Source organism: Mytilus galloprovincialis, chromosome 13 (assembly GCF_965363235.1).
Source record: "Mytilus galloprovincialis chromosome 13, xbMytGall1.hap1.1, whole genome shotgun sequence".
Taxonomy (NCBI): domain Eukaryota; kingdom Metazoa; phylum Mollusca; class Bivalvia; order Mytilida; family Mytilidae; genus Mytilus; species Mytilus galloprovincialis.
In genome coordinates this window covers 51455382-51472050 of record NC_134850.1, presented here as the reverse complement: position 1 = coordinate 51472050, position 16669 = coordinate 51455382, and the positions used below count along the sequence as shown (strand labels likewise).

At 31.3% G+C, this 16669-nt stretch overlaps 1 long non-coding RNA gene across 1 annotated transcript in view; it reads left to right on the top strand.

Moving 5' to 3' along the window:
* Positions 1-5867, top strand: part of LOC143056260 (uncharacterized) — a 33739-nt gene extending 27872 nt beyond the window's left edge. The window contains exons 5-6 of the long non-coding RNA XR_012972271.1: positions 431-504; positions 1012-5867. This is a non-coding gene — a long non-coding RNA (uncharacterized LOC143056260). The remainder of the gene's footprint in view (positions 1-430; positions 505-1011) is intronic.
* The last annotated feature ends 10802 nt before the right edge of the window (positions 5868-16669 follow it).

The following is a 16669-nucleotide window of genomic DNA, read 5'->3' as shown; positions in this document are numbered from 1 at the left end:
ATACTATCACCTTGTGAATGCAACTCCTGGCACCATTTGACAGACAGCCCTTAAACTTGGTTGGATTGTTTGCCATCTTGATCCAACCATTTTTTCAGGAATTTAACCATATTTGTCTATTGTACCACAATTACACATTGTGGTACCACAATTGATTTCCTCACGTATACAGCGCAGGGGACGTTTCACCACTGCATCATAAGCAATCTTGTTTGTATTTCATTATTATTTTGTGACTATAAATGTTTTATAGATTTCAATTGATAACATAGATGTTATGTGTTGTGTTGTTGGGATGATGTCACATTGATGTGTTCCTCCTTTTACCTTGATGTTTTATAAATGTTTCTATATAAGGTACTAAGTACTTGAATATACCAACAGTGGTATTTTTAACAATTTTCATTGACCAAGACATTTCATATTCCAGGGTACAGCAAAACAGCTGATCTTTGAAAATAAGGATTTATGTTGGAAATGGCCAATGACACATTGACTTTTTAGGTAAGAAAGAGCTGTTACAAAGATTTATAAACTTTTTGTGTTTAAAGATCATGTACAAGCACAGAATTATTATTATCTTCTTACAATTCAACATTTTTTGAAAGGATGTGTCAAGAAGGCAAAATAGATTATTTTAGGAACTTTCTTTTGTTAGCTTTAAGAGTATTTGATGAAAACTTAACCTATTATTGTTATTCTCAATTTAAATTTCTGAAATAAAAACAATAAAAAAATAGTATGATACTGCTGTTCAAAATTCAGAAATCAATTGAAAAAAAAACAAATCCTGATTACAACATCAACACATCAACAAAGGGACAACAGAAACACTGAAAACAAACAACAACATACATAGAAACGGACTATTTGATAACAACTGCCATAATCCTGACTTGGTACAGGACAATTTAAGAAATAATTATGGGTGGAACCTGGTGTTGTGGCTAACCAAACTTCCCGCTTATGTAATATGCCAGAAAAATTGAAAGTGTCTTAATTCTTTTTCAGCTTACCATTACCATGATTACTGTGGCTGCATAAAAGAATTGTGATTAATTTTGTATTTGCTTATGATGGCATACAGTTACACTACCGTGATATGTTGTCATTCAAAGGACACAGCTTTCAATAAGGTTCATCACACAACATTTTGCTAGCACTTGATAACACCTGTCGTGCTATTCTTGTAATGTTAGACTTATCTGCTGCATTTGAAGTAATTGACCAGCGGATTCTGATTGAACATATTGAATACTCCAACAGAATATCTGATAATGCCCTTTCATGGATTAGATTTTACCAAAGCAACAGAACATAACTTATCTCTTATAAATATTAATAATGATGATATGCAGCTACATTTTGGTGTACCAAAGGGCTCTGTATTAGGATTGTAAATGTACTGTATGTTTTTTTTTAAACCTATTGATGAAATTTGCAGAAGTCACAATATGAAGTAATAATCCTATGGTGTATCTTGAATGAACAAAAGACTAGAGACCGATTTGACAGACATAATTGCATAGATGAGTTCAATTTAGAAATATGCTTACAGTAAGTAAATCATGACAAAACCGACCATATTGATTTTGCAGAATGAACAGAAGTTTGAAACTTTTAAGTAGAAAGAGAAAATTTATCTAATATTGCCTAACATGATTCTATTAATGTCTGAACTCGTATAGTTTTTATATGTATTTTCATACAGTTGTAATGGTTATTCATTCATGTAGTTTTATTGTTTGGTCCTTGTTATTTTATCTGATGTGCATTATTTTAGTTTGTTAATTACTAAGATTATTGGTTATCTTATATTGTTGTGTAAACCGCTGAGAGTATTTTTTGTTCACTAATGCCTGTCATAGATATTGTATAATATTAATAATTTTTTCAGTAACTGTAAAAAATGTAGCTGGGTCAGAATAAGGCCATTTTGTCAGAAGTTCCTACTCCTTGGGTTTTCCCTATGACACATGGGGAAAAAATTGCCCTGTATATCAATTTTTAGTTTTTACTCAGAATTCTTCAATAGCTCATAAAAAAGTCATCACTATAATCTAAGCAGATTCTACATTTCTTTTATGGCGATTTGAGACCTAAATAATTCCAATGCAAATATAAGGTAAAAGTCCAAGTCCCTTTTCCTGTCATTTAAAAAAATCAAATATCTTTACAATGTCACCATCAGGATTAATTATAAATAGGGAGGGAAGGCAGATGTGAAAGTTAACTGGATCAAGAATGTTAAATAAAATATGTTTTTGTTAATTTGGACGACATTTGACTTGCAATTATGTACCATTTACTACGCTGAATGTAGTACAGACTTGCTTACCGTACCATTTCAACACTGGAAGAAGTACGTTTGTCTGAGCGAAGCCAATTGGAAGCACGTACCTCTTAGTGAAGCTAATTGGGAGCACATACCCTCTGTCTTGTTGCGAAGCTGATTGGAAGCAGTACATATATACCTCTGTCTGCTAAATCTAATTAGAAGCAGTACCCCCGGCAGAGTGGGCCCGATTAGAAGCATGTAACTTTGAGGGAAGCCAATTGGAAGCATGTACCTCTGCAAAATTTGATTAAACATTATTCAACAAATTTTATTTAACATTCTTTTTAAAGTTTACTTTCATACCTTCTTTCATTTTTTATTTATAATTATTCCCCCTGTTGACATTGTGAAGTACAAATTATCACTTCACCATTTTGTAATCTTCTTTAGTTCTTATTCTGATGAAGGTGCTGTAAAAATAATTAAAACATGCCAATATAGTTTAATTACTCCAACAATCCCTGAAGTATTGTTATAAGGGCTTTAGAATTATCATAAATGAATCTTTTATAGACCATTCAAAAATTAATATGCATTTTGCTGATTATTTATTTTACTGAGAATTTCACTTAATGTAACTTAATATGTAAAATACAATAAGTGATTTTTTTTATTCTATTGTTAAAAGTGAGGGTAGAATCATTGTTTCTTTTGAGGGGTTATGGTGGCAGATTGGTCTAGTTATTCCAACAACTGTTTCATTAGCCAATGTCAATTTAACACTGTAATAAGTTGGGAATTGTACATTGGGCTTTTGCAAGTGGTGCGTTCACCTCCAACTTCCTACCAAAGCTTCTGTCTTCTGGACACTCCCCTTTCATCCACCAATAAACATGACTGCCACAAGGAAGGGAACAATGCTGGAAGTGGCCTTAGACACCAATCAATCAATCTCCTTGGTTTTGTGAAATCATAAGAACAGATTTTTCCATGATATCAGTTTGTTTATTAACAATTGTAATACAAAATAATAAATAATCATAATATCCTTGAAATAAAAGTACTTAATACGGCACTGAAACAGATTTTACTAAAAACAAAGTACTTAATATGGCACTGAAACAGATTTTACTAGAAACAAAGTACTTAATATGGCATGAAACAGATTTGAACAGAAGCATAGAGTACTTACTATGGCACCAGATAGATTTTACTAGTAACAAGTACAGTAGACTCCGGCAAAATGGATACCCAAAATGTCAGCTAAAAATATCCGATTATCTGATATATTCAATTAGACAATGAATGTATATGTACTTAAAATGACATCATATAGATTTGAATAGCACATTAAGTACTTAAGGTGGTACCAAACACCTTGACTAAAATTAATTTGGCTCGTTTAATTTTCATAAAATTTTGACCCTTTGACAAAAATATGATATTTTCAAACAACTTGAACCACACACTTTTTTGAAGAAATTCATTGGATATGCTTAATATTAACTTAACACTATAACTTGATTAAAAACATTTAGCTGATTTCCAGAGTTATCTCCCTGTAGTGTTAGGTGCCACCTATACATATGGAACCAAATAGTATGAAATAGTTCATTCATCATAACAACATAATGTAAAAAGATTTGTTTAATTGATGCATGAGCTCTGTATCTGTCAAAAAAACTTATTGAAATTTGCATGTTTTTATTGTATTTAGCTGAAAATCAATCTGTATGCAAAATTATATCATCATAAAAAGAAATCTGAGATGTAAATTTGTGAACAAATATATCTTTTTTCCTTTGTTTTAACACAAAGTAATCATATTTTTTCATCTATTTCCTATATTTCCATTATTGTGTTAAAGCTTATGATGCATAGTGATAATGTGATTAGCAAGGATAAAAAAGGGGAACAATCCATTACAGTAAACACATAGTGTTTGTTAAAAAAAAATCTAAATTTTTGAGAAACATCTTGCTGAGATTGTAATTAAAATTCATATATATATATTATAGACACAATATGCTATTACAAATATATTACCAGTGTCAAATTTGAGGAAGAAAACTGAGTATTTGTTAGAAATTTTCTTTTTGTGCATTTTGTGCAAGGATTGTTATGAAAATTTATATACAGGTATGAGCTGCTATTCCAAATTGATTTGCTATGTCAAAAATGTAATGAAACTATATAAAATGTATTTACTAAGATAAAATCGTATGTATGTTTTTCTAGTGTCAAAATTCATGAAACTTGAAACCCTTTCAAGGATGCAGTCTGTCAGGTTTAGGATTTTTTGTCAGATAATTATTGTTCGAACTTCTATGGTTTCTTCCCTTGATACAGTGTAAAATGTTTTTGCACTATATCACCCTATTCTCTTTTCATTTATATGCACTTCAAAAACTCATAAAAGTTCATTTACCAAAGTCTACACAGATTCTGCCAATGCTAATTAGAAGGTAACAGTCTGAATCAGCCATTTCCCACCATGTTTAAAGTATTAGATATCAAATATCTGGAAAATGAGTTCCATAACCTATCAGTATTTTTAGCTTATTGTGTTCCTTTACTTATTCTCCTCTCTGCTGTATAGTATCAATTATAAATTTTAGATTTTTAAATTTCACCTGACTACATCCTTAAATGAATTGCTTAATTTTTTTGTATCAAAATAGAAATGTATGTATATGCCTCACACAAAAATGTGCAAACTAAGCACTAGTTTTCTTGGTTTTTTTTTTGTAACAACCAGACTGCATGAATATGTGCGCTGGTATCCAGCAAATAAGAATTATAATGAATAAACAAAACTGTCATTAATTTTCTTATGATACCCTTACCATTATGGTTATTCTATATCTTCCTAATTTCATTGAAAGATGATTTAATTTCTTTTATTTTAATAAAAACATGGTGGAGGCAGATTGTGTCATTTAGGTATTTTGAATAATGGTGCCAAAGTTTCCCTCAGTTCAAGAAATAGCAAGAAAAAAGTTTCTGTTTACATATTATTTAAAATATATATGGTTATTTTTATTTGAATAATTATAGATTTTTTTGAATACTGTCCAAGCATTTAGTTTAAACACAGGTTTCCAACTTTTTTCCACGAGTTCACTCGTTTTAGTTGGTTTTTTCCTGACCGGTGTGATTGTCAATGATAGCGATTTCGCCATTTTTTTCTCTCTTTAACAATGTACAAGAATGTACAAGAATTTCTCATTTATGATTGATATGATTTTATTTATGCTTATGCTTATGAGTTCTATTAGTGTATACTGTTTTAATTATGATTAAAGTTTATTTTGATTTTTTGATAAATGAGAATATCCACTTTATAAATTTAAATTACATAGATAAAATAACATATATACTCAACCCAATTTCACACATTCAGGTAAATTAAAACAGTCTATTGAACTGAGGACAGGGGACTCTTTAAAATATTTACTTTTATTGTGTATATTAATGATCTTGTTGTTATTTTTATTTTCATTTTGTTATGTTGTGTCACAACTATAAATATGTAGTTTTATGACAATGAAGATTTGATTTGATTTGATTAAAATCCAGTGCCCTTCAAGCTGTCTGAGTTATTGGCAATATAAATAGATTGTTTGTTTTGTTTAAGCCTTTATATTTTAGGGAAAGGAGTTAAGGTAATATGCATTGACTAGAAGTGTTTAGAATGTTTAGACCGTCCACTTGTCCATTTACATTAGGGAGCTACCATTTGATTTTTATGGGGGGGGGCTAGGATGAAATTTGAAAAAAATAGGCAGGACAGGAGTTTTGAGTAAAAAAAAGGCAGGATGAGACACTTGCAAAAAAAACAAGTCAGGACGACAATTTAGGTAAAAAAAAGTCAGAATAAACTAAAAAAAAAGGCAGGACTAAACAGAGTGAAAAATAAAAAGGCAGGTCAGAGATTACAGCTAGAAAAAATGCAGGACAAAAATTTTCATCCTAGCCCCCCCCCCTCCCTAAAAAATCAAATGGTAGCTCCCTCAAACATTAAGGGGGTACCCAACACTTTGACTAAAATAGATTTGGCTAGTTTAAATTTTATAAAGCTTTGACAAAATACTTACTTTGACCTGTTTACAAAAATATGGCTCAACTTACAGGAACAATTTGGTTGGCTACCATATATAGCAGTTTGACAAACACTAATTTTTATCATTGAAAAGCTGGATTTTTCCTTACCAGTACTATGAGATTAAAACACTCAGCTGATTTTTAAGAGTTCACTCCCTTAGGTGTTCTGTACACCTTTAAAGACTACTTCTCAATTGTTGTATTTTCCTAAAATGCCAAATTTATCCTTTTTTTTTTATTAAAGTATAGAGATGTGGTATGATTACCAATTAGACAACTATCAACCCAAGTTCAAATGAAGTTGATGTTAGCAATTATAGACAACTGTAGGATTTTCAATAATAACAAAAACCCATACTATACTAGTCAGCTATAAAAGACCCTGAGATAAAAATTATAAAACAATTCAATAAAGAAAACTAACAGCATAATTTATAACAAAACCATTTAAGAGAAACAAATATGACAGACAGGAACCAGCTACAACCCCTGAACCACAGTCTCCCAACTTGGATATTCACATCAAGAATGTGGTGGGGTTAAACATGTGTTTGTTAGGGCTCCCCATAACTTGGGACAGTGTTGTCTCACAGCATAAGAACAAACTGTAACAAGAGTGCACATGCTGAAATGTCTCGCCTTCTTTACAAATCATTGATATTATGTTGATAGCCCTTAATATAGAGCTTTATAACACCAGACATGTGACAGAGTTGTCAAGCTACAACTGGAGATTTGGAGGTCTTCTGGTAGGTAGCTGTCTCCATATTTTTAGTCAAGTAATTAGGGCCACCATAGTCAGCATTGTATGAAGTGTAGTAAGCATGGTCTTGACCCTTGGCACTTGACTTGCACCATTTTTAAATTTGGCTGAGATACTTTGTCTTCTTTAAGGTTCATCATAACAAATGGACAAATATGGCCGTATTTTCACCTCAAAAACTACTCTGTATACAGACTTACCTGTGCTGTTTGGAAAGTTTTAATGCCTAGCATCCACTAGATATATAAAAGTTAAATGCATATTGTGTTTAAGAGAGAGAGTTTTATTCAGAGTAATTTTTGGCATGTAAATACAGCCATATTTGTCCGTTTGTTATGATGAACCTTAATTTGATGCTAGGGTATTTGGTGATTACATACAGTTTGTATTTTATCAAATTATAAGACAAACACAATTTAATATGTAAAGATATTCCATTGGCTTTGATAGAAAACAAGCCATACATATCATATTTGAGTTGATTTTATTGTCTTTAAGGTTCAGTATAAACTGTAAGTCTGTGTCATGTTTTCAACAGCATCAAAATCGATGTTTATACAACTGTTTCATTGTCAGTATTTCACTTTTAATCATTCAGAGTGTACATTCACTAAATACACTAAATATAGTTGACCTATTGCTTATAGTTTCTAAGAAGCAGACTTTAACCAAGAAAACTAACATTGACCAATGAATCATGAAAATGAGGTCAATGTCAGATGAACAATGCCATGCAGACATGCACAGCTTACAATTCTGCCATACATCAACTATAGTTGACCTATTGCTTATAGTTTAAGAAGAACAGACCAAAACATACAAAAGTAACACTGAGCAATGAAACATGAAAAAGAGGTCAAGGTCAAATAAAACTGACATGTAAATCATAAAATATTTCCATACACCAACTATAGTTGATCTATTGCATACACTTGAGTATAAGAAAAACATACCTAAACACAAAAACTTAACTATAACCACTGGACCATGATAATGAGGTCAAGGTCTGATGACACCTGCCTGCCAGAAATGTACATGTTACAATCATTCCATACACCAAATATGATAGACCTATTGCATACACTGAGTATAAGAAAAACAGACCAAACACAAAAACTTAACTATAACCACTGAACCATGAAAATGAGGTCAAGGTCGGATGACACCTGCCAGTTGTATTGTACATGTACACATTACAGTCCTTCCATACACCAAATATACCAGAACTTTTGCTTATAGTACTCGAGATATGGACTTGACCTACCAAACTTAAGTTTGCCCCAAGTCAGGAGCTTGTAATTCAGTGGTTGTCGTTTGTTTATGTGTTACATATTTGTTTTTCGTTCATTTTTTTATATAAATATGGCAGTTTGTTTTCTCGTTTGAAACAATAATTGTTTACATTGTCATTTCGGGGCCTTTAATAGCTGACTATGTGGTATGGGCTTTGCTCATTGTTGAAGGCTGTACAGTGACCTATAGTTGTTAATTTCTGTGAACTGAGGTCGAGGTCAAGTGAAAACTGTCTGACGGGCATAAGGACCTTGCAAGGTACTCACATACCAAAATATAGTTATCATATTACTAACCAGAGGCTCTAAAGAGCCTGTGTCGCTCACCTTTGTCTATGTGCATATCAAATTTAAACAAAGGACACAGATGGATTCATGTCAAAATTGTGTTTTGATGTTGGTGATGTGTTTGTAGATCTAAGTTTATTGAACAATCTTGCTGCTTACAATTATCTCGATCTATAATAAAATTGGCCCAGAAGTGACTGGAAAATATTTTGTAAAAATTTACAAAAATTTACAAAAGGAGTAGGTCCGGTAAGGGCCGATTATGGCCTCAATTTTCAAGTTCATCTAACGAAAGATTTTATACTCTTTTTAAACACTTAAGTGTCTAATTATATTGATTCAATTAGTTTATGTGAAAGATTTTAACTGATAAAGTCATTAAAAACGCTCCTAATCAAGCTTGAATATGAAAAATATCTCAAATATGCCAAAAATCGTCACTTTTCAAGATGGTTTTTGTCAAATATGAAAGTGGCCGCATCCGTGTTCATCTTCAACCTTTATATATATATTATGTATTATCATCAAATACAACTTAAATTTCAATATTATAAATGAACACGAATGTGGCCACTTTCATTTAAGACGGAAACTGTCTAGAATTTAACTAAAATGCTAAAATTGTGAAGCATCATTAAGTAATGCTAAAATTCTCAGTAATTTAGCATGACTTAATGATGCTAGTACCCAATATATGTGCATTGTATTGTCAGAAACAGCCCATATTTATGTAGCAGAAGCATTCTACTTTTCAATAAATATCTTAATGATTACATTTTCACAATTTTCTAAAACTGCTATATTTTGGGGCCATGAAGGGGTCTTACTGAACCTACCCCTTTATGAAAATTGTTCAAAATTAACTATAAAGGACAATAACTCCTTAAGGGGTCAATTGACCACTTTGGTCAAGTTGACTTATTTGTAGCTCTTACTTTGCTGTACATTGTTGCTATCAACAAGTTTATCTCTATCTATAATAATATTCAGGATAATAATCAGAGCTGCAAAATTTTCTTAAAATTAACAATTCAGGGGCAGCAGCCCAACACCAAGTAGCTTGATTGGTTTGAAAATTTAAGGGCAAATAGATCTTGACCTAATGAACAATTTTATCCAAGGCAGATTTTCTTTAAATGCTTTGGTTTTAGAGACATGAGCCCAAAAACTGCATTTTACCCTATGTACTATTTTTAGCCATGTTTGCCATCTTGGTTTATGGGCGGGGTCATTGGACACATTTTTTAAACTAGATACCCTTATGATGATTGTGAACAAGTTTGGTTAAATTTGTCTTAGTAGCTTCAGAGGAGAAGATTTATGTAAAAGATTACAAAAATTTACAAAATATTGTTAAAAATTGACTATCAAGGGCAATTACTCCTTAAGGGGTCAACTGAACCAGTGGCGGATCCAGCTATTTTAAAAAGGGGGGGGGGGGGGTTCCCAACCCAGAGTAAAGGGTGGGGGGTTCCAAATATATGCTCCCATTCAAATGCATTGATCGGCCAAAAAAAAAGGGGGGGGGGTTTCCAACCCCCGGAACACTCCCCTTGGATCCACCACTGTGACCATTTTGGTCATTTGACATAATTGTAGATCTTACTTTGCTGAACATTATTGCTGTTTACAGTTTATCTCTATCTATAATAATATTCAAGATAATAACCAAGAACAGCAAAATTTCCTTAAAATTACCAATTTAGAGGCAGCAACGGTCCAACAACGGGTTCTCAGATTCATCTGAAAATATCAGGGCAGATAGATCTTGACCTGATAAACAAATTTACCCCATGTCAGATTTGCTCTAAATAGGTGAGCTAATAATAAGAGAGAAATTAACTTTAAAAAAAATCTTAACTTGTTTTTCAAGTAGTCACTAAATCATGAAAATGAGGTCAAGGACAATTGACAGGTGACAGACAGAAACTTCGTAACATGAAGCATCTATATACAAAGTATGACGTATCCAGGTCATCCATCTTCTAAAATATAAAGCTTTTTTTTTTTAAGAAGTTAGCTAATGCTGCCGCCGCCTCCAGATCACCATCCTTATGTCGAGCTTACTGTGCAGGCTCAACAAAAATCAGATTAAAATGGCTTAACTCATCAGGTGGAAACAAATAAAAATACATATAGCAAAAACATAGAGTGGACATGGCTGGGTAGTTGCATATCCCAACATCGAAACCACCATGAAATAGCCTAAAAGTGGCGTTACAACACCAACAATCAATCAATCAATCCCAACATAAAGACACTAATTAAATTGAGAATGGAAATAGGGAATGTGTCAAAGAGACAACAACCCGACCATAAAGCAGACAACAGACAAAGGCCAAAAAGTACAGATTTGAGAGTACTCTCAGTTACTGACAGCTAGTTCAAAGCCAATAACAAGTAATAATAAAAAAATCATGCATCTAAGACAATATGTTGAGTATGTTGTGTCCCACTACACAGCTACTTTTGCATTGGTACTATTTCTGTACCAAAAATATGTAGTACTGGAAATCTACTTTTAATATTCAGTACTATTTTGTTACTTAAGAATTACTGTAATATTTAGGTACCTGTATTTTACAGTACTTGATTTGTACTTGAAATTTAAGTACTACAGATTTTTGGTTGCACGGTTACATTTTCAGCATTTTGAAAGTTTGTCTATTTCAATTCTCTTAAAGTTATGATGTTCAGACATGGAATACTGTGATCATTTTTGGTATTTTTTTTGTACCAATATTTTAAGTACAAATCAAGTACTGGAAAAATACAAGTACCTAAATATTACAATAATTCTTAAGTAGAGAAATTGTACTAAATATTAAAAGTAAATTTCCAGTACTACAGATTTTCAGTACAGAAATAGTACAAAAATAGTACCTATGCAAAAGTAGCTGTGTACTCCTTTTATTCCTATAGATATTGAAATTGTTTTGCCACAGGTTGTTAAACTTTTATCCTATTAAGTATATCTTTATTCCCTCCATGTTGCAAAGAAATTTTACAGATGATTCATTTATTTCTGTACATTTAAATTCATTGTTCCTGCGAATTCCATGAAAACTTGTTTCCCAGGAATAATAATGAATCCTCAGTAACACAACCTGAAGCAGTAAAAGGCAATCAGGAAAATAAATTAATACTGTTTCTGCAAATTTATTGTTCATTTTATGAAAGAAAATATATCATTACAAGTTCAAAGTAAACATACATTATTTTCAATATTTCTTTGGTTAATATAAATAATAATCTCGGAATACTTAATAAAGTAAATAAAAAAACAGCATTTTCAGAAATAATCCCAAAAATATGACTAGAAATTAAAACCTGTAGGTGTTTCTGTTGTGAAAACATTGAGTAACTTACAATGTGTTACTTTTCTGTAAACAATTATAGCCTTTGAGCTTGAAAAGTCATAACTGAATAAAAATATAATTTTTAAACAGAATATAGGAAGAGCTAGGTATGATCATCAATGTTGGCCTCAAGACCTGCTGCCAATTATGTACTGAAGTTATATACAAAATTAATTCCTTCTTAAAAAAGATGGCATGTGGACAGCTCAGAATATATATATTAATTCATCACCATGAAGCAAAAATCATTGTAAGCTCTTAATAATGGAAAGTACATGTACCATTAACAATTGTAAATGTTTTAGGCAATTTAAATGAGTAAAAAGCTTTAAAGAATTATGTAAAAACTCTTGACATTAAATAAATATGTCCTGTTTAAATTTTATCTGATATAAACTTCTCAGCATATCTGAGGGTAGCGATGCCCTTTAACGTCCGGCGTCAAACAGTCATTTTCAGCTACCATTAGCATCAAATTGGTTAAAATTTTAACCTGATTCATCAAAATATCCTTCTCCTGATTTGTCAGAGGTCTCAAATAATTATCATTACCGTCATTTTTGAAAAAAAATTAATGTGATTCGTCAAAATCAGTCTATGTTGTTATTGTCAAACACCAAAAAATTACCGTTAACGTCATTTGGCAAGAATTTTTAATGTTATCGTCATGATGGTACTCCCATTACAACCCTCAAATCTTAGTCATTTTTTTCTTCTTATTTTCCTTAACTTTTAATTTGTTTTTATGCTTATGAATATTTCTGATTTCATATGGAATAATTTACAGAATTGTTATGGATTGAGAAAATTGTATGTCAGTTGCATTATTTTATTTTGAAACAAATTGAAATAAAAAAAAAATAAAAGTTTTTGTTCTATAAAAATAGATTTGAAATAGTTATCCACAAAATAAACAACAAATAAAACGGAACCAACATATAAAATCATTAAATTATATATAAAATTAAAATAAAAAGAATAAGTATATTGCACTTTTTGTAAACAAAAAAAATTTACATAATTATAAGCACTTTTAAATTAAAAATATATTCAAGAGCTGTTCCAACAAAACAAACAAGGCTTCACACCAAAGAAGATAAAAATTTCTTGTGTAGTAGTCCATTTATATATTTTTTTGTCAAACTAGTTTTCTGTGTAGCGTTTTGTACTCTGGTGTTTATAAAAAAAAAAGGTAACGTATGATTGCCAATGAGACAACTCTCCACAAGGGACAAAAATGACACAGAAATTAATAAACAGCTGCGCCATGAGCGCATGATACGCCCGACGTCTTGTGTGGAAGTTTTATGCAATAACCATTTATTGTTTTTGAGACACGGCGGGACATGTGACACCCCCCCCCCCCCCCCCCCCCGTTATTTTTTTACAAATATCACTTAAAATAAAATTTTGAATGAAACCAAAAAGTATACAGATCTTTAAATTAGTATAACAAAGAAGTGTGTACAGTTTCAAGCAATAATCATAAATTGTTTTAGAGATACGGCGCGACATGTAAAAAAAAACCCTCCCCTTATTTACAAAATACTCAATAACTCAAAAATAAAATTTTGAGTCATCACCAAAAAGTATACAGATCTTTAGATTAATATAACAAAGAAGTGTGTAAAGTTTTAAGCAATAATCATAAATTGTTTTTTAGATACAGCACGACATGTAAAAAACCCTCCCCCTTTTTTACAAAATACTCAATAACTCAAAAATGAAATTTTGAATCATCACCAAAAAGTATACAGATCTTTAGATTAATATAACAAAGAAGTGTGTAAAGTTTTAAGCAATAATCAAAAATCATTTTTGAGATACGGCGCGACATGTAAAAAAACCCTCCCCCTTTTTTATAAAATACTCAAAAACTCAAAAATGAAATTTTGAATCATCACCAAAAAGTATACAGATATTAAGATTAATATAACTAAGAAGTGTGTAAAGTTTTAAGCAATAATCAAGAAACGTTTTTGAGATACGGTGCGACATGTGAAAAAAAACACACCCCTGTTTTAGTTACAAAGTGCCGTAACTCAAAAAGTTTAAATCTTATTTTCACCAAAAAGTATACAGATCATTTGACCATCATAAGAAACAACTTTATTAAGTTTCATGAAATTTGGATAAGTCGTTCTCAAGTTACGGTGCGACATGTTTACGCCGGACAGACGGACAGACGGACGGACGGACAGACGGACAGACGGACGGACGGACGGACACCGGACATTTGTATACCATAATACGTCCCGTCAAAATTTTGACGGGCGTATAAAAACTATAGGTCACCCTATGGCCTTCAACAATGAGCAAGTGTCAGTTTTTACTGCGGCTAGCCTTCCCTCACGTCTACCGTTTTTTCTAACATTCACAGCATCATTACATTTATGAGGGGGATTTTCCTCTTCAAAAAGGTATGAATTGTTGGAACAGCCATAAGAAAGTGTATAATATCAAAATATGGCACAAAAAACAGGTTATAAATATAAAACAAAAAGCGAGACTTTACAATACAGTTGTAGAAGGGACTGAACATAGGAATGATTTTATAATGAACAAATCAATAAGTTTTTAAATTTTTTGTGTAAATAAAAACATAATATTCACAGATCAGTGAGATTTTATAATCTTTTGAAATTCTAGTTTAGATTATCTGATACTACATTTTTTTTATAACCTCTAACAAGATATACCAGTGTTTACTACCTTCAGTCAATTAGCTAGGGAACCATCACTCTAATAGGTCCTTATGTTATTTTTTTACCATTTGGAATAGTCCACAAATAGTCAGAAATAACATAAGGCCCTAAGGGCTACCGTTCCCCAGTCATCAGCCAATATGGCCAACCACCTTGATATCATGTCTTCAATTATAAAAATATTAGGATTTAGCTGCACACGCTTCCTGTGGTTGTGTTAATATTATATAACACTTTGCATTCTTATCTTGCAAAACGAAAACAAAGCAAGAATAGCCATCTTACATAAGCTTATAAGCAATATTTTCACCATTGCAACCTAATTTACAAGAGATGTATTACTTTAATACTAGAATTGATTTTAAAATAAGCAAAGAAGCAACTGAAAAGCCACAGCTAATTACCATGCTTACAGATGCTCTACAAATAGCAACTTTAGTAAAAATAATAACTACAAATGAATAAATTAATTAATTGAAACTAATTTTTTTTTATCAATCCACTTTAATGACTCAATTTAACAACCTTATTTTTAAGTATTTTTTATTATTATCAACCCATATTCATGTCTTGTGATGAAATATGTAAAATGAATCAAACTTGTGATCAAATCTTCATGTTTTTTACACAAATTCATGATTCAATACAAAATATCATTTATACCATTTTCACCAATTTAAGAATCTGAGATCATATTGTCATATAGTTTGTAAATGAATACGACAACCCTTAATACATATATACATGAAAATCACAAAGTTAAGAAACAGTTTTACCATTATACTTTAGAAGTGTCACATTTTCTACAACAACAAACAATAAATGTATAAAAAAATCACAAATTTTATAGTGTGTACAATCCACTTAAAGCAAGGCAAAGATTCTATAACAAAGCGGTCAAACCACTGAAAAATCAACAAATCTTGTTAATGCCACTTCAAAACCATTTTTACAGAGTTATGTCCCCTTTCATACCAATTGTAAACATGTTTAAATTTAATTTTCAAATTGCATTTTTGTACTCAAACTGGACTTTATTTCAGCCGTTAAAAATGTTAACAGTTTTACAATCTTTTCGCGAATTTAATTATTGTAACTCAGAAAATCTTGAGAAGTTTTGCTTACCCAAATAATATTTTAGGTCCTTTGATAAGATTTTTGAAATGAATTCTTGGTTAATATTTTGAGCATACACATAATTTGTAAGATTTATTATCCGTTTATCACATGATAAAGAATGACTTTCTCTGTAAAAATGGTCTTTAAAGTTCTAAACAAAAGTGACATACTCTGTGATATATTATTTAAAGATATATTTTTTATATAAATTTTCACATATATTGCCATTTTTTTTTCAATAGTATTCTCCTAAACATGCTGCTCTATTGTTTCAAAAGTCTCCAACCAGAATCTGTCATACAAATGGAACTCATGTCAATCAGAATTCTGTTAATTGTTTACAGGCTAGTTCTTATCCAGGAAGCAATTCCAGATTTTACCAAAGATTTTAGTAGATAGCCTGGATAGGGTCCTTAACTTCTTTAATCTATAAATGTTTTTGGCATATTTCTGCACCTTCAACCAGAGAAACATGACAATAAAGTCTTAGATTGAGGGAACATGCATCAATTTCGAAATACATATCATGCAGTTGACCTCTAAAGAATAGAGAGCCATTGTAGCTGAAAAAAAATATTTTTGGTAGAGCCGTAGTATTACAGCCCCCCACATGGTAAAGGTTTACAATTAATTCTTATTTATTTGAACACTTTGATCTTTATGTAAAATAATCTTCAGAATATGTCTCACAGCTTAAACAGACAAACATCTATGAATAAACAGACTTGTGAAATATGTCCATTTGCATGACAGACCTATGA